General features: G+C 34.9%; 1 pseudogene; it reads right to left on the bottom strand.

Moving 5' to 3' along the window:
• Window positions 1-11,815: 11,815 nt before the first annotated feature.
• Window positions 11,816-17,117, bottom strand: LOC115986767 (annotated as a pseudogene).
• Between the last annotated feature and the right edge of the window lie 2,267 nt (window positions 17,118-19,384).

The raw sequence follows: 19,384 nt of genomic DNA, 5'->3' as shown, positions 1-19,384 counted from the left end.
GTCGTCCTCCAGCACCTTGACTTTCTCCTTCAATGAAGTCGTCTCGTCCATAGAGGCGATCAAGTTCTTCTTCAAGTCAGAGTTCTCCTTCTCCAGAGACTCCATCCGGGTTGTTAAAGATGCCACCTTGGTCTCTTGGGTGAGATACTCAGTGGTAATATGAAGGCTCTCTCCCAACACCTGGAAGGGATCGCAGAAACGTCAGTAAAAAAAAAAAAAATGTAGAAGGAAGAACTCCGTACCTGGACGAGTTTGTGAACATGACGAGAGACGACATCGTTTAAAGACATGTCAGAAAGAGCCCTCAAGTCCGCTGGAGTGACAACCTCGTGAGCCCTGTCCACGGCCATCCTCTCATCATCCCATATTGTGGACGAACGAGTATCAACCTTCTCCTTCTCCTTCCCTTTGCCAGCCACACGCGGCCTTTTGGAGCCGGGAGTAGGAATCTCCTCTATTGAAGCGGTCGGGGAGGCAGTCCTCGTCGTTTCAGAAGCTATGGAAGGAACGATATTAAAGGGTGTGGGAGCAGGACCCTTCCCGGTCACACGCACAGTCTTCTTCCCCAGATTGGACAGCGGTTCATCCTTCTTCGATCTCATCTTCGCGTACATGTCCTTGTTAAATTTTGTCGTCATCTCTGCAAGAAGAAAACGCCCATCAAGAATGCTTAAGTGCACATAAGATGAATCAACACTGACGAGGATAATACTTACTTTTTTTGCCTTCAATACCAAGTTGGCGAAGAACGTAAGGAGATGGATCAGGACCGAGGTTGTAAAATGCAAGAGACCTGGGATCAACCAGTTCGTCCCAGCTCTCAATTGTTTCAGCGTACCCGATCGCAGTCTCGATGCGTTCCTTATACCGGTTCTTAAGCCCAGGCCGTCTCTTAACTATACCAAACAAAGAAACAAAGAAGTTAGCAAGACCAGAGCCTCAAAGGTGGCAAAATTAAACGACGGGGAGAAATACTGATGCACCTGAGGTCGGGGTTCCCCACCGACGGAGCAACCTCGGGATATCACCCCAATCACTGCTGGATTGAGTCTCGAAGTCGTCCCCAGACACAAAGAAAAAGCGCGACTTCCAATACCTGAAGGACGAGGGCAAGCCCTTGACAATCCTAGTCTTTCTCTCCCAAGGGATTAACTCATAATACCCCCACTCCTTGGACTCTTTCAAACGGTACAAGTAGGTGAGCTCACCTATCCTGATCATATCCCCATTGGAGGCCAACCATATTTGCATACAGTTGATCACGATCCTCCACGAGTTAGGCATGAGCTGCTCGGGAGCAATACCAAAATGAGCTAGAAGTTCCATCAGGAACGGGTGGACGGGGAGTCTAAGCCCGCAAGTGAAAGTTGACTCGTAAAAACATACTTCACTTGGAAAAAAGTGGCAGGCCCTATCTTCTTCCCTAGGTAGACGAACACGAACCCTAGACGGAAACTGAAACCTGTCCTTGAACCTATTTACGGTTTCGGCGTCCAGATCACAAACCTCCCTGAGGGCGTAAAAAGCCCTAACCTCCCGAGGGCCAGAGACGGCTGTATCTCCTTCAGCCGGGTCACCACTAGATGACAACCCAGTCTCAAGGTCACTAGACCTAACCTCAGACATTAACCCTCTCCTTGCTAAACCCTTGAACCAATTAAGCGATTGACGGAGCAAGGGCAACAAGTCACCCAAAACCACGCTCAGACAATTGCCCTCAAACACAAAATTTTCTAAAAACGGATAAGTACCAAAGACCCCCCTAGACGCGCAAAAAGGAAGGAGATCGACAGGCAAGCTATCCTAACCTCCAAACTATCAACCATGGAAATGCAGAAATTGGAGGGCAGAGAAGTACGGTACAAACTAAATCCCCAAAAGAAAATCAAAGACCAATGACAGAAGAGAAATAAAAGGAAACAGAGAATCAGAAATTATGCTACAGTAAAAGAAAAAAGAAGGAAGTAAAAGGAAAGAGAAACGCACCTCCAATGGCGGAACAGCAAAAGCACAGCGCAAAGTGATTTGGAGAAGAAAGGCGGTCTCAAGAGAATGCTCAGAGTATCACTGGGAAATTTTTCTGTCTTTGCTCTCTGAAAAGTAAAAGAAAAATTAAAGAGGAGAAGTTTTAAACATAGGCCAAAAAACGATTGAAAAACCAGCGGGAAACCCAAGGGTTATACCATTAATTCCACAGATCATCACGCACCACGTGGCCATGATTGCGTGTAACGCCGCCACTAAGCATTAAAAGCAGAACAGAACCCCAAGAGTCACAAGAAAAACTTTTCATCTTCCGTGATCGTCATGACACGTCACCGACGACCCCAGAACCTGAGGAGCAACTGATGGGAATGACGATGCCACATCCCACGGACGAAGATAACATTAATGACGAATGAAGCATCCTTGATGAAGTCATCAGGAACAACGAAGAAAGCTATCATCACTGACGAAGGCAGGGAGTCATTCAATGCAGTCAATCAATGACCTGAGCAGTTACGAAATCAACCAAGCAGACCGTTGGGAACCTCTTAAAAGTCTCATTATTGGACCAGGGGCATTACTTGAGAAAGCATTAACAACCCCAACGGCTAGCCCCTAAGGCCGCAAGTATAAAGCTCTCACACAGTAAACAGAAGGTACAAAAAAAACACTGACACTTTGAGAGTACATTCTGATTCTTTACTTTGTTTGATCATTATCCTAACTTTGGCATCGGAGACGTTGTGGCAGGCACCACACCGGTGACCCTCATCGAGCATACCCTCGCACACCACAAGGGATTCCATCTGCCCACTCTTACCGACGAGTTTGTGTTCCATCATAGTCCATGATACTTTCCTACAATCAAGTTGTGAGGATCCCCCAAACGCTTGCTTAACCTGTTTTGATTGCAATTTGGATACTGAAAAATCAATTGAGGAGGTCAATGCATTGTTGGATTCTGTTCCTCTCTTAAGTATTGATAGCTGGCAGCCAAAAGTGGCCCGTTTCCCACTTTCTTCATCCCCATTCCCATCTATTGTAGAACCACTAAAGTTGGATGACTTTTGGGAACACCAATTGATAAGTATACTTCAAGAGCATAAGGAAGCTATAGGTTGGAGAATTGCTGATATTAAAGGTATTAGTGCTTCTGTGGTTATGCAAAGAATTCACTTGGAAGATACTACAAAAGCTTCTCAACATGTTTTTGACCCAGGTAAGTTATAATATCATTGGACTAGTCCATTCATAATATGCATTATTTATCTCCATGGTGTTGTTGAGGTTTGGATGGTCCTGTTTATCAGGATTGATCTCTAGTTGTGTTAAATCTTTTTGCAAAAAAAAAAAAAAAATTCTTGTTTATTTTCTGATTTTAGATTAATCTTTGTGTTTATTTTCTTGTTTCATTTTATTTTCTTTTGTTTTAGCTGATATTTGACAGAAATTAAAATTTATAACAATCAGCTTGATCAAGGTACGTCTCCTCTTTCTCCTTACCTCACTTTTCCTACTTGATTTTCTCATGTTGCATATTCATATTTTGCTCTCTTTTCATTCAAGACATATATTTGAGAGTATCATTTTTAACATTGAGGACAATGTTTGGTTTAGGTTTGGGGGGGGATTTATATAGATTTCTATCTTTTTGTTTTGTTTAGTTGTGTTAATAAAAAAAAAAAAAAACTTTTGCCTAGCTTGAGGTTTATGTTTTGAGTTCATTATACTACTCTTGCTTAAAGAATTTCAGTGCTTTCATGCTCAATTCATTGCACATGCACATAGCCCTGTGAGTTTTGAGCCAATCATTATTTTTGGAGGGTTATTTATTGTTTCTAATCTTAAAGTTCATTTGGAAGTGCGTAACATATTTCCCTTGTTGTAGTCTCATTGTTCTTTCTTTTGACCAAGAAAATGATTTTATGCCACACTTGAATCTTTTGAAGTCATTGATATTGAATGAACTATACTAGTCTTTGAGAGATGAGATTAGGCCATTTTTGTCTACTTTGAGCCATACATGTGTTTTTCTTTTTCTTTCTTGATACATTATCGCTAGTCACCCCGTTGAGCCTTTTAATTAGCCTTTCTTTCTTAAAGCCCTTATCCACAGTGTTTTAAGATGGAATTTGATCAGTTCATTTCAATGTGGTGGTTTGTGCAAAAATTCAAAAAAAAAAAGAAAAGAAGAAAATAAAAAGGGTTCTCATCAAATTTTGAGAAGTGAAATGTAAGGAAGGAGTACTGCTTTGAAGAAGAAAAGTTTAAAAAAAATAAAATAAAATTGTTGAATGGAAATTCCAAAAAGAGTTGACATTCTGACAAATCTTGAAAACACTTTTTATTATTTACTTTCACCCATTTTATTTCATTTCCTTTGCTTTTACCTTACATTACGTCCTAATAAAGTCCTTATTTGATCTTGAAGATTGTGTAGTTTAGATATTGATATGACTGAGAGGAAAAAGGTGTGGTATAAATTCTTTTTGGCATCCTTTCATGACACTATTTGTTCTTTCTTGATTAAGCATTTTTCATGTGTTTTATATGTGAGGTGTTTGATTTTGCTTACATTAATCCGCTCACATATATTGTTGAGAGTGTAACACCCTATTTCAGAGTGATTTCATTTGTTAAGTGATAACACCGGAAAGATTTGAGTTAAAGCATACTTTCAAATAGAGATTCGAGTCAAGTTTATTCTAAAACTAAGAGTATGTTTGGGTTGGCTACCACTTTTCACTCACATTGAGTTTTGATGGCATGAAATATTTCTTTAGCATTTATAGTGTTTTTGAACTTGAACTAATCCTCTTTGCAAAAGGCAATTGAAAAAAAAAATTGATTTTCTTTGTTTTGTTCATTTATTTAATTTATTTTTTTTTTTAGTATTCATTCTCAAAATTTTGTGGGTATATTCCCTGCAAACCCTCACGAGACTACAACTCGTCCACTAGTGTAAGCCAGGGGTTTAAAGGCTTGTTGCATACGCTAAATGCAATCGAAAATTCCTGCGAAAGTGGATTAGTTAGGATTTCCTTTTTCTTTGTTTTTAATTTCTTTGTTTTGTTTTACTCTTTATCTGTTTTGCTCGAGGACTAGCAAAATGTAGGTTTGGGGGTATTTGATGTGCATGAAGTATATACAATAAAGTACATATCTACATATTTAGCCTGTATATACAATAAAGTACATATCTACATATTTAGCCTTTCTTTTATGTTATTTTGTGACTGATTATATAATATCTTTGTGTTGTAGGTAACAAGGACTTTATATGCAAAGTGGGGCTAGGCCAATTGAATCAAGCCAACTTACATCCAGCTAGGCATGAATTCAAGAAAAGATCAACCCAATTAAATTTAAGTCCAATTGAAGCAAGGAATCAAACGAAATTTGCACCAAATCTAAGTCCAATTCGGATTAGGATTCCAGACTGCACATCAGTTAGTATTTTTAGCATAAGTTTCGGCTCAAATGTCCAATCGAGATGATTCAAGTTGGGCTGAAAATTTAACTTAAAGGGCTACAACTTTGTAGTTTACCAAAAGTCCAAATTCTGAAGTTAAATGGGCCAAAATAGTCGGTTAAATGAAGCCTAAAAATCTGGGATTTTCTCCAAACGGGAATTCAACTTGTAATAGGATTCCTTGACCTATTTAAAGACTCTTTAGGGCAAAATTTAGGGAGGCGGAGGCTAGTGCTAGGGCTGAGGGGACTGAATGTATAGAGAGTGCAGCTACTTCTTCGGTTTTCTTCTATGACAGTTAGTTTTATTTTATTTGTCTAATTTAATGTTTAGTACTTTATTTTTGTTTTCTTTCAATTACTATGAGTAGCTAAATTTATAATTAGGGTTGAGGATGAAACCTTGTTAACGATTATCAATAATATTTATGTGATTTGATTTTTCCCACAATAGTTGTTCTTTAATTATTTAAATTGTTCTTGCTTCATATCAATTAACTAAGATGGGATTCTAGATATGAGTTCAATCATGTTTTTCTCATGATTTAGAATTTGTCTTAATTAATTGAATGCTTGGTTTATTAATTCTTGATTATAAAATTAGATATCTCTTGTGATTTGTTTGTCAATGGATACAATTTATGATTTGATTTTTAGAATTGGATATATCTTGTGATTTGTTTGACTACGGATACAATTGATGATTTGATTTTATACTTAAGAAGCGAAGAAGAACATGCTTTAGATTTTTAAATATAAGTTTTAATGATGATATTTTCCATGATAGCAAGATTGATTTCTAGATTATCATGTACTGAGTTGGGAAAAATTAATGATCATAAATATATGCTGATATGATTTACAAGGCAGATTCCAAAACCTTAATTCCTTTCTCTTAATTGTTTACATCTTTTTATTACTTTATATCTTTTGCTTAGTTTAATTATTTGCTTAATTTTATTATTTGCTTAGTTTATTTTATTGCAACCAACCAATTTTTATTTAAACTAGATTAGGATTAATTTGGTTAAGGTTTAATTAATTTTCCTACATTCATACAAGTCCCTGTGGGTTTGACCTCGTTCTTGTCCAACTATACTTCGGTACGGTTCGTACACTTGCGAGTATTTTAAAATTTCACAATAAGTACCATAGGATCTTGTGCTTGAGGCACAGGTACTTTTGACTTATTTGCCCACTTAGCAGCTTGCAACTTGAAACAGTTTGGACAAATGTGCCCAGACTTTCCACAAAAATGATAAACTCATGCAGGCTTATCATGCAACTTGCCCTTAGAAGGGTTAGGAGCCTTAGGTTTAGACTCTTAAAGATCAACCTTAATCTTCCTAGGTGGTGTAACTTCAACAGATTTAACAGCCTCACTCACAGAGGGTTTGACAATCTCACTCATAGAGAGTTCGGAAGAAGGAACAAAGTTTGTGGAATGGAGTTTAGACACAAAGATGCTTTCTACAAAACCTAAACCAGTTTTGTTAGAAGGGGACTTTTGAACACTCAGTATGTGATCAAGTTTGGAGCTTGCAGATCTATTAGTTTATTCTCTAGCAACAGATAATTCAAGTTCCAAATTCTTAACTTTATCAAGTAAAAGCATATTCTTAGTCTTCACATTATTCAACAATTCATTAGCATCAAACAGTTTCACGAGCAAATTTTTCTTTTCAAGTTCAAGAGATGCAATTTTCTTTAAGCCTAAATCAACACTCATTATATCCTTTGCAGCAACTTTGCAAAGTTTATTATAGGCTTCTTGTAAATTTGCATCCTCAAAAAGTTCCCCATCAGAAGGGTTCTCTTCAACAAAAACACTTTCATCAACTACAACAGTAGCAGTGAAAGTAATGAAGTTTCCTTTCTCATCACTACCAGACTCATTGTTAGAAACTTCATCATTACTAAAGATTACAGCTATAGCCTTACCCTTAGACCTCAAGAATGTTTCAGATTTCACATGACCATACCCTTGACACCGAAAACATTGTTGACCCATAGAATTATTAGAAGGTTGACTTATTTTTTTTCTTTAGGTTTTTCAATGTTATTAACCTTAGTGGGATCATTCCTCCTAAAATTTCTAGGTTCAGCAGTGTTCTTACCTCTTGCCCTTCTGTTATTGTTCCTAAGAAAGTTTATAAAATTCTTGGCAAGTAAGCAATTTCTGTAGCAGAGAGCTCATTATCAAATCCACTCACATCAACATCATCAACAGACTTAAGAGCTATTGACTTGGATTTGCTAGTATTAGGTAGGTCCAGCTCATAGGACTAAAGAGATCCTACAAGTTCATCAACAGGGATGGAGTCCACATCCTGCTTTCAGTGATGGCAATCACTTTGGGTCTAAAATCTTTAGTCAAAAATCTAAGAATCTTCCTAACAATTTTAGGTTGATCATAGATTTCACCCAGATTATAAGCAAAATTAACAATATCATCAAGCTTAGCATAAAATTTATCAAAAGATTCATCATCAGACATCCTAATACTTTTAAATCTAGTTGTTAACTACTGCAACTTATTGATTTTAACTGCCTTTATGCCTTTATGCATAGTCTGGAGGATATTTCTAGCAGTATGAGCAATCTTAACATTAGAGATTCTCTTAATCCTTCGTTGCCGCTTTTGTCTAACATGGCAAGTATGACGACAGTAAAGCTTGATTACAACAACTATTTGGTCTAGAGACACCAAATTGAGGTGATTTTGGAAGCTTACTCAATGATCAACTTCATTAAGACAATCTTGAAGCTCCAAATTCTCTTCTCAAGGATAGCTCAGGGAATTATACCACTAAAGCTATTTTAGAGTATATTCAATGGAGGAATTGTGGACTGCCACTATTCACTTTCATCAATTCTACTCTCTCTCTATCAATCTTGGCTCTCACAGTAAGTTAGAAATCTGGTAAAGGAGTCTGGAAGATCTTGGAGAGACGTTTCGCTTTTGTTTCTCGATCTCACATTCTTAGCTTAAGGAATGAATTGATGAGCCTCAAGAAAGGTTCAAAGAGCATGAACTCTTTCTTTCAAAGAATCAAAGAAATTCATGATAAGCTTGGTGTGGTGGTAGTTTGTGTTGATGAGGAAGAGCTTATTCATTTAGCTCTTGAAGCTTTGCCACCAGAATATGATGCATTTTGCACTGCTATACAAACTAGAAGTGATGTGGTTACACTTGAAGAGATGAATACTCTACTCAATGCTGAAGAAAGATCCATCAAGAAAAGGTCTGATCTTTGAGATTCATTGTCTTTTGCTATGGCAGTTAATCAGTTCAATCAATCTTTCAATAGAGGAAGGGCAAATAATTCCAACAATTGTGGTTGTGGCAATGGAAGAGATAATAGCAATGGTCAATTCTTTGGTGGTCAATCTAATTAGTTTACTACTGGTCAATCTCAATTCTTTGGCCAATCCTACAATGGTCAAGGTTAGTTTCCCCTTCCCAGCCACAATCCAAGTCTAATTTTCCACAAGGTCAGAGGCTATTGTATCAAATCTGTGGTAAGAATGGCCATACTGCTCTGGATTGCTATCATAGGATGAACTTTGCCTATCAAGAGAGACATCCTCCAGCTAAGCTTGCTTCAATGGCTGCAAGTTCAATGGATGCACATTCAAGTCCTCCTTCAAACTAGAATTGGCTTACTAACATAGGTGCTTCTAATCATATTACACCAGACTTGGCTCAACTCTCTTTACATCAACAACCTACAACTTGTGAGACTATTGCATTAGGCAAGAATTACTTGTTACTCATATTAGGAATGGTAAGCTTCTTACTCCTTTACACAATTTCAACCTTAATAACATCCTTAGAGCAACCGCATCAGTCCGTGCAAATTAATTTCTTGTCTATTTTGCCACACAAAAAAAAAAAAAAAAAAAAAAAGCCTACTTTTTCTGTTTTGCACACCTATTTTTACAAAACACCCATACTGGTTTGTCTATTCTATCATCTATTTTATTTAAATAATCATTTTCCTCATTTTCCTCACTTTTTTTGTTATTTTATCTCAAACTCTCTCTCCACTCATGAGACTCTCTTCATTCCCACTGAAACTCTTCTCTCTAAAACTCTTCTTCATCACGGTCACTCGAAGACTCGCCAATCCAAGCGCCAATACTCGCTGATCCACAAGCGCCAATCCAAGCACCGATACTCACTGATCCACAAGTGCCGATACACTTTCTTTATCTCTGTTGGTGTGTTCGTGTGTGGGTGTGTTTGATTTTGTGGTGTCTGTGGTTGATTTTGTTGTTGATTTTGTGGTTGATTTTTTATTTTTGATTTTTGTGGTTGAATTTTTATTTTGTGTCTGTGGGAGTGTGTGTATCAGAGGAAGAAGAAGTTGATGAGGGAGAGAAGATGCGTTGGTTTTGCAGATGGAGAAGATAGAGAAAAAAAAAGGAGTGAAATTAGAAATTATTAAAATATTAGTATGCAAATGTTATAGTAACCATGCATATATGCACGATTACTATAGCACTTTTGCATTTATGCACAATTTTACTCCCACTGATATGTATGTTTTTTTTGGTTAAAATGTGTAAAATGAATTGCTTTTTGTATTTTGCAAGATTTTGCAACCACTGATCTGGTTGCTCTTAGGGTACCACAGATTGCTTCAAATTTACTTTCAGTGCATAAGCTTTGTTTGCAAAATAATGCCTTTTGTTAATTTGATGCTTATCAGTTCTCAATTCAAGATTTACCTACGGGGAAAGTCCTATAAAGCAGGCTGAGTAAAGATGGGGTCTATCCTATACCACCCTTTGCTTCTTATTAATCTTCATCTACATCCTCTTTCAATTCCAAGTGTTTTGCTATTGTTTCTGCTCAGACTTTGCTTTGGCACCAAAGACTTGGGCATCCTCATTCCAAGATTTTACATTCTGCCTTAAATGATGTACCTTCTATTACCATTTCTTCTTCTAGTGACATTTGCTCACAATGTGTTTCTTGTATAAGTGCTAAGATGCACAAATCTTCTTTTCCTTTGGAATTAATTCACTCTGATGTTTGGGGTCTTGCTCCTTCTGTTTCCATGCTTGATCACAGGTTTTATGTGATATTTGTTGATGATTTACTCGTTTTACATGGTTGTTTTTGCTTAAATAGAAATCTAATGTCTTTAGTGCGTTTGTTCATTTTAAGTCTCTTGTTGAGAATTAGTTTAATACCGAAATCAAAACTTTAAGGACTGGTGGTGGTGGTGAATCTGTTAAATGAGCAATTTAACAAATGAGTAATTTTGATATGTTTTACTTATTTTACAGAATTAAGCCAAGCATGATAGCAAAGATGAAAAAGTTTTCTGTACGATTAGTAGCTCCTAGAATGCTGGAGCTGATGAAAGTCACTAGTGTGCTGTGTCATGTAATCAAGACATTTCTTGTAAATATGTACCAAACAAGGAGTTGGGGTAACAAGCAGGAAAAGGTCTTCTTGGTAATGCTCATGAGTCATGCCTATCAGTTCTGTGGCTTCAGCCTCTTGGTTCGATCACTATCACACGCTTAGGATTTGAGATGTTTCCATGGAGAATCTTAACCATTACAAACATCAAGACACACCACTTTTTTCTTTTTTTGATTGTGAATGAAAATTCCACAAGTTTCTATTTCTCATTCAACTAACGTATTCCCACCCTCTTAGGATTTGAGATGTTTATTTTTATTGATGATCATGTGCAACTGGGCAAATTTTTTTTTTTTTTTAGAGATAGTTTCAACCGAGGACGGAGTCAAACCTTGGAGTTAGGGGGGCGGCTTTGCTGCTCACTTTGTGTGGTAGCTCTAGCCTCTAACTCTATTGCTTAATCATTGAGAATTTTTTTGGTGTCTTTGTTGTGTGCGTGTTGGACAAGGAAAAAATTATTTTGTTTAAAACTTTTTAGAGGACCAGGTTGTTTGTTTTGCATAAAATTAGTTGATGGGGCTTAAATAAATATATATATATATATATATATATATTTAATTTTACTATTGGTAATTTTTATTGTTGAGCTAATTTTTTTGGACTTATATATTTTATTTTAAATTTAAACTATTAATTTTTTATGGCCTTTAAAAGTTGGAAAATGCTAAAGGTACAAAATTTTTACAAATTAAAAGATCTTTAATTGATTTTTGTTATTAAATTTTTTCTATAATATTTGACAAGTAATAGTGATTTTTTTTTTTTTTTTTTTTTTTGGGGGGAAAACATAGACCAATAGATTAAGAAAAACAGGCTAAATCAGCCTAAAATACAAAAACAAATTGTGGTGGAACATATTTTCAACGAATCAAATTAATTCAAATAATGAAAATCTTCAAATAGAGGCAGATCTACATTTCCTAGGCATCTAAAGACTAAGCCTTTTTATTGAAACCATAGAGAGAAAATACATCAGATCTTTAAGCCAAGCCAGAAATATGATTGCTGAATTAACGAAAATAGTACATTAAAGACATGATTGCTGAATTACACAAATTATTTGCTCCAATATAATATATCATAAACTTGACAAACTATGTTGGCTACCTTCATAATAAGTCATCAACCTTGTGCACCTGTGATAAAGGAAGATAAATTTCAATGGACTTAGCTGTTGCATTTATATAAATCTCAAGTGAGGAGTGTCATTACAATAAACGTCTTGGAGGGTGGTGTACTTTACCCTTTAATATTTATGGAATTAGCAATCCATTTAGTTAGAAGATATCATACATATCTATCATAAAAAAATACCTAATACTTAAATATATAGTTCTATATACAAACACAATCTAGATTTTCTTACAAAAACTTAATATTAGTTCAAATGTAAATTTTAATGAATTTTTTTTTTTACCATGTTCTTAAAAATTGTTTGTTAATATCTTTAGTTGAAAAATGTAAATGTGAAATAAATTTATTGCATCACAATAACAAAAATTAATTTAATGAATCAATCAAGAATGAACTATTTGCATACTCTTACCAAGTAACATCCTTGCAAGACATTTTGGAAAAATTGCACTTTACTCCCTAAATTATATCTCCTTTTACACTTACACCTCTAAACTATGAGAATAAACATTTACCTCCTTAAACTATGTGAATACACACTTTACCCCATAAACTATATGTTTATTTGAGAAAGTTTTTTAGCCTTAGTTAAGAATGTTATATGCATCTAATTATGTTTATTTTATTATATATATATATATATATGAGAGATTACATAATAATTTGGAATTTTAAACAAGCAAGATTTCTCCAATAAATTAATTAGTTAAAATTTGTAGCATTTACATGTCTATCACAACAATTTAGTACATGTGCCGATAAGTTAAGCTCATGTCCTTTATAGGGATCTCTGTCTAGATTAATAGGGGGCGTAAGCCAATTTCTTGTGATGTCTCTTTAATTAATAATGGAAATCACCCAAATCTCTCACACACACAAAAGAGAAGAAGAGGAAGAGTAATTGGACTCATTCCCAATCCTATGTATAGTAGAATGAACTAATAAAATTTGAAGTGGCTCCAATCTTTTTAGTTTTGCAAGATGTACAGTGGCTTTCTAATTGCTATATGATTTCCTTAAACATTTGGAATGGCTTTATTAAGTTAATTAGATCATGTGGTGTGGGTGGATACATTACCAAATTCTATATATATATATATATATCTCAATGAAAAAACAAATTTACCTGTAGGGTAGACTCGTTGTCTTTGTATACTACTTTTAAGAATGCTTTCTCGAATTTTATGAAGCTCAACTACAACAATACTGATGTTCATCCTTTCGCTTGGAAATTCTGTGGAGCAAGCAACTCCAATTCCAAGTATCAAAATCAAGCATTCTTGAATTTTGGAACTTCCATTTTGATCCTCATTTCGAGTGTTGTTTATCCTCCTCGTCTCTTCCTCTTGCCTTTCCCAAAGAAGATTAGGATCTATAATGTCAATTTTTCGTTCTGACAAAGCTGCTTTGACAAAGTCATGAAGGTTTAAATTATCTTGAAAAATGCTATCAGTAGGTCTCTTTCCTGTGAACATCTCTAACAATAGTATGCTGTAACTATAGATGTCACCATATAGTGACACTTCATTTCCCATACCATACTCTGCAATTGCATGTAACATATGTCGTAAGATAGGCAAATATTTGTACTAGAAAAAGAAGGGAAAGAAAAAAAATCTCACAAGTAATAAAGGTTTATTTTCAATGGCATGTAATAAGAAAAATAATAATAATAAAGAGAAGTGAAAATTTGTTATGACACATTTTATCTAGGGTCAGCTTTAAGTCTAGGCCTAAGGTTCTATATGCATAAAATTTCATAAAAGAGTCCCAAGGACCACATCAAAAAAAAAAAAAAAATTATTCTAAAAAAGAGAAAAAAAGTGGGTTTGGTATTTTTTTTTTTTTTTTCTCACACCTCCAAGAAGGCTGCTAAAATATAGGTAATAGAAATCCAATTCAATTGAAACCCTATACTGTTTTGCAAAAATAAAATTTATATGAGAGTGTTGATTAAGTTAATTAATTATTATTAGTTGTACAAGAGACGTCACTAAAACCTAAATACAATAGCTGAATTAGTAATTTGCATCTCAAAAAAGCAAGAACTTTGATTTTTTTTTTAAAAAGTTAAATAGATATTATTTGATTTGTATTTAACTATTTTAAGAATCTCACTTAAAATTATTACCTTAGGCATCAAATTGTATTTCGTCGGCCCTAATTTTATCATCTAGATACAATACATCCATATTGAATCTATCATTTCATGCTTGAATTAATGGTAGGAGACTATGGGAAAAAGAAAGAAAACTAAATTTAAGAAATGTAAAATATATTTACCTGGTGGAGTATAACCAACTGTTCCTCTAACCCCAATGGAGCTTGATTGATTAGCAGAAAAATCTTGGGAAACATCATGAAGGAATCTTGCTAAGCCAAAGTCACCTACATGTCCAATCAGGTCATCATCAAGAAGAACATTACTAGGCTTGAGGTCACAATGAACAATTGGTGTTTCACAACGATGATGAAGATAATCCAATGCACTAGCAACATCAATGGCGATATTCAACCTTTGAAGAAGACTTAACTTCCTTGGTTCCTCAATAGCCTCATTTGTTCTTGGAGTTGGATGCAACCACTCATCTAGATTGCCATTTCCCAAGAACTCATATACCAAAGCTTTAAAATCATGACCTTGATAGTCAATACCTGAACATGTTGTGAGTACCTTTACAAGATTTCGATGTCTGATGTTTCTTAGAGCCTCACACTCGGCCATGAAACTTTTGGAAGCTCCGTGACGTGAGAGGTTAAGCACCTTGACAGCAACCATATTTCTACCTTGATCAAGAATTCCTTTATACACGGACCCAAAGCTACCCTTACCAATTAAATTAGCAGAAGAGAATCCATTGGTAGCATTTAGGAGACTTTGGTAAGATACATTCAAAAGGAAATTTATTGAATCAATTGAGGTATTTTTCTTCCTTTTTTTTCTTAAAGAGCAAAGAAGTAGAAGCAATAGAATCAAAGTTACTCCAAAAAGCCCAGAAAGTATAGAGATTATTAATTTCACAATAAGAGTCAACTTCTTTTTTGATTTGTTGTATTTTCACTTAGGAAGCTGAAACTTAGGTATGCCGCCACACAGCTCACCATTTCCTTGAATTGAAGTTGCATTTGCGTTCTTGAATACTCCAGTTGTTGGTACCTCACCCTCGAAATGGTTGTATGATAGATTCAATAATTGTAAGAAATCAAAGCTCTCCAAAAAATTTGGAATCTTGCCAGAAAAATTATTGTTAGAGAGGTCAAAATGTTCAAGACCTCTTAATGATTCCAAAGATGAAGGAACATCCCCTTGGAAGAAGTTTCTTCTCATGGCTAGAAACTCTAGCTTTACACAACTTGCAAGACTTGCAGGAATTTTACCAAATAACATGTTTTCAGAAATATCCAAATGTTCTATATTTTTTAAATTTCCTATTTCCATGGGAAGGACACCAGTGAATTGGTTGCCAGACAAGTCAACGCTGTTTGGTGAGAATGATAGACCCAAAACTTGCGAGGATATGATACCACTAAGATTGTTATTTAGAAGATGAAAAGTTATCAAATTTCGACATTGACTTAGACTAGAAGGGATGCTTCCCTGAAGATTATTGTCTTCTAAATACAACTCCAACAAATTTGTTAAGTTTCCAAGAGAGGATGGAATAATCCCAAAGAAATTATTTTGAGATAAATCCAAATATTGTAATTTCTGAAGGTTTCCAATTATAGAGGGAATGTTGCCTGAAAATTTATTATTCCACATTTCTATGTCCTCAAGGTTTATCAGATTTCCTATCACATTAGGAATCTTTCCTAATATTTTGTTATTATTCAAATAGAAAAAGGTCAAAGTAGTTGAGAAGTTGCCGATGCATTCGGGCAACTTTCCCCCAAAGTTGTTGGTATTAATCTCCAAATCTCTTAGATTGGTGGCATTTGTCAAAGAACAAAGAAAACTCAAATTATTTGCCCCTCCGTTTCCAAGATGGTTTTGGGTTATGGAAAACAACCTCATTTTATTTAGCTTCTCTAATGAAGGAACCTTTCCAGTGAGTTTATTACCACCCAAATTCAATGTAAATAGATTCGAGGCATTAGATATTGAAACAGGGATAGATCCAATAAATTGGTTGTTGCTAAGGGTAAATGTTTCTAAATTTGGTAAGGTGATACCTATATCCGACGGAAGATGCCCTTGGATTTGGTTATTTCCTACATCAATAATTCTCATTGAAGAGATATTAAAGAATAAGGGATGAATTGTACCAGACAACTTATTTGAATCCACACCAAAGATTTCAAGTTTGATTAATTGGCCTAAAGAATCAGGGATACTCCCACCCAAGTTATTATAAGCTGCAGAAAACCCTTCCAGAGATGATAAGTTTCCAAAAGAAGGTGGGATAATTCCTTTCAAATTATTTTTATGAATAATAAAGAATTTGAGGTTTGACAAGGTGCCAAGCTTTGTTGGGATTTCTCCAACCAGATTATTAACAGCCACATGAAACACTCTGAGGTTGGCACAACTGGACAAATTGCTAGGAATTGTTCCACTTATTGTGTTATTGTTCAATAGCAAGACTTGTAGTCTGTGCAAACGGCCAATTTCTGGAGAAATTTCATTATAAAAGCTATTGTTTTCAAGGTTTAGCTTCCACAAAAAACTTAAATTTCCAACATTTGGGGATATAGAGCCTACCAGATTTTGAGATTGCAAGTCCAACACAGTGACCCTTTGATGTCGGTGACCACAGGAAACACCTTTCCATTGGCAGAAGTGGATGCTATCATTCCAAGAGCTCATCACCCCAAGAGGATCATCACTAATCTTGGATTTGAATTCAAGCAGTGTCAACCGGTCCGTCTCATTATTCCCGCCAACCACAGAGGTGAGAAACAGACCAAAGCACCAGAGAAGAATAAATGTGCGCATGGAAAAAGATGAGGATGGTGGAGCGGAACTTAGGTGTGAACAAAACCCCACTCAATATTGTGGTTGAAAAGGCTTTTGCTTAGCTAAAATGTTGGTTAACTAGGACTTTGAAATCATACAACTGTGTGTTTCGTTGCTTTGCAGCTCAAGAAGAAGCATATTTATAGCTAGTGAAAGAAGAGAACTAGTGCAAGAATGGTGATGTTTCGAACCCCTTGATATTCAGGTACTATTAGTCAGAGTCGTGTAATGGACGGCAAGCCCCTTTATATTTCTTGAACAAATTCAGTGTACAAAGTAAAAAAATTAGATAAGCAACAGTTGCAAGCTTGACTTCCAGTGCCAGTCCTAGAAATTTTTTTCCGTGTATGTACCTCGTAGCCTAATTGATGGTTAAAATTAACGGTCACATGCAAGTCACTTGGTCATAAACATTTAGAACATTAACTGATTATAAGGACAAAATGGAATTCAATTTTTATGGTCATATGAGGTGATCAATAAAAACAAACAGTCAATCAAACCAGGGGTTGAATTTGTGACCTTTGAAGCTATTAATTTACATGAGCAATCCTAATGACAGCACCCAATTAAGCTAAAACGTGACATTTTATTCCAAAGTAGAGTAAGCCAAAGCTTAAACATCACACAGTTTCTAAAAAAACCCCAAAATTGGTGTAAAATAGAATATCCCAAAAGGAGACCCTCCCTCCTTCTCAATTGCAGATCTTGAGTAAACATCACATCAATAACATTAGTACCAAACAATAGAAAATTGTTTACTTCTAATTGGGTTCATTCTACAGCAAATTGGTAAAGCCTCATATAATTTTGAAGCTCCCGGTTTCCACATCAGCCCAAAATAAAATAATCAACTCCACATAATTTTCTTCATTGGTTTTTTTATTTGGTCATTTTTTTTCACTTTTTTTTTTTTTTTTGCCTTATCCCTGTTTATATCTTGCCTTTTTTTATATATATTAATTTATCACATCTATCCACTACTTGGCACCATGATGTGTAATTATTAGACCGTCCAATTATTGCTTAATCACGGCGCTGTCGGTTCTTTCACACTACACACAAAAGATGTGGTGTTCTAGTGTTTGCGTATTATTAGGGTTGGAAAATGTCATAGCGGGGAATCGCAAGGAAGTAGGCATAGTAGATATGGCATGACAAAGAAGACCTGTCCGTCAACATCATACCTACCGCGAGGCAATCAAGATAACTACAAGTGAAAGGGATTAAAGGAGTAAAGCAGCCAACTTAGAATACATACACAATGTCCATCTTTTGTTTCTTGTAATTATATGCGGGACCTTTCGCAGAAATGCACTCCTAGAGAGTACTCCATTGCTCCATGGTTCATTTTGTAAATAGACACTAACTACAAGTGTTTAATGGACGTACGTACAGGAAATATACAATAATTTCTAGATTTTTGAGATAAAAAAATGGAGAAAAAATATGCGAAAAAAAAAAAAAAAAAAAAAAAAAAAAATCACACAAGACAATATTTACATAATTTAACAATTTGCCTAAGTCTATGTTGGACTTGAGGTTTCAAGCCCATTTGCAGTTGGGGAAAAAAAAAAAAAAAAGTATTGATCAACAATTATTATTGGCAAAATTCTTATGGTTTTTAAAAAGAATCTAGTATTTTTACAAAATCAAGATAATTAATGTATTATTTCCTCAAAAAAAATTAATGTATTAGCTATTTCTACATTATTATGATTATTTTCATTATTATCTTTTTGTTGTATTATATTACAATCTTCTAAATATTTTTTAATTAATGTTTTGTATATTTGTGATATTTTCATCAAAATTTGCCATTATAAAAAAAAAAATATTGTAATAAATTTATTTATTAGATCCAACTTAAGATTCTCTCTCTCTCTCTCTCTCTCGATAGATAGATAGATAGATATTTTCTAGTAGATATTATTAAAAATAAATATTTACAAATTAGAAAACACTATCTGCAATATAAAATTGAAATATGATAAGAATAAAATAATTTTAAAAGTGTAGATTAATCGAGTCTAAGGATCTTCAAATTCCACCTACCCATTATAACTGTTGAATTATTAACCAAAAAAAAAAATCCACATTAATTATAGTTCCAAAGATTTTGGAAATGACTTTATTCCTATAATTATCACCACTATTTGAAACATATATATGCTCGTGATTTTTGGATTGAGATAAGTATTGCACCTGGTGCAATAGCTCTTAGTGGCTAAGATTGAGAATTGAAAAAAGAAACTTTCAATCTTCACTATTGAATAAAATAAAGTTAGACAAAGTTAAAATGAAAAAGAGTAAAAAATTTTGTAACGGGTAATTAAACAATTGCACTAGCTTCAATACATATCTCAATCCGTGACTTTTATCTCGCCTCTATAAAT

This window comes from Quercus lobata, chromosome 4 (assembly GCF_001633185.2).
Source record: "Quercus lobata isolate SW786 chromosome 4, ValleyOak3.0 Primary Assembly, whole genome shotgun sequence".
NCBI classification, from domain to species: Eukaryota; Viridiplantae; Streptophyta; class Magnoliopsida; order Fagales; family Fagaceae; genus Quercus; species Quercus lobata.
This window is presented reverse-complemented; position numbering and strand designations above follow the sequence as displayed.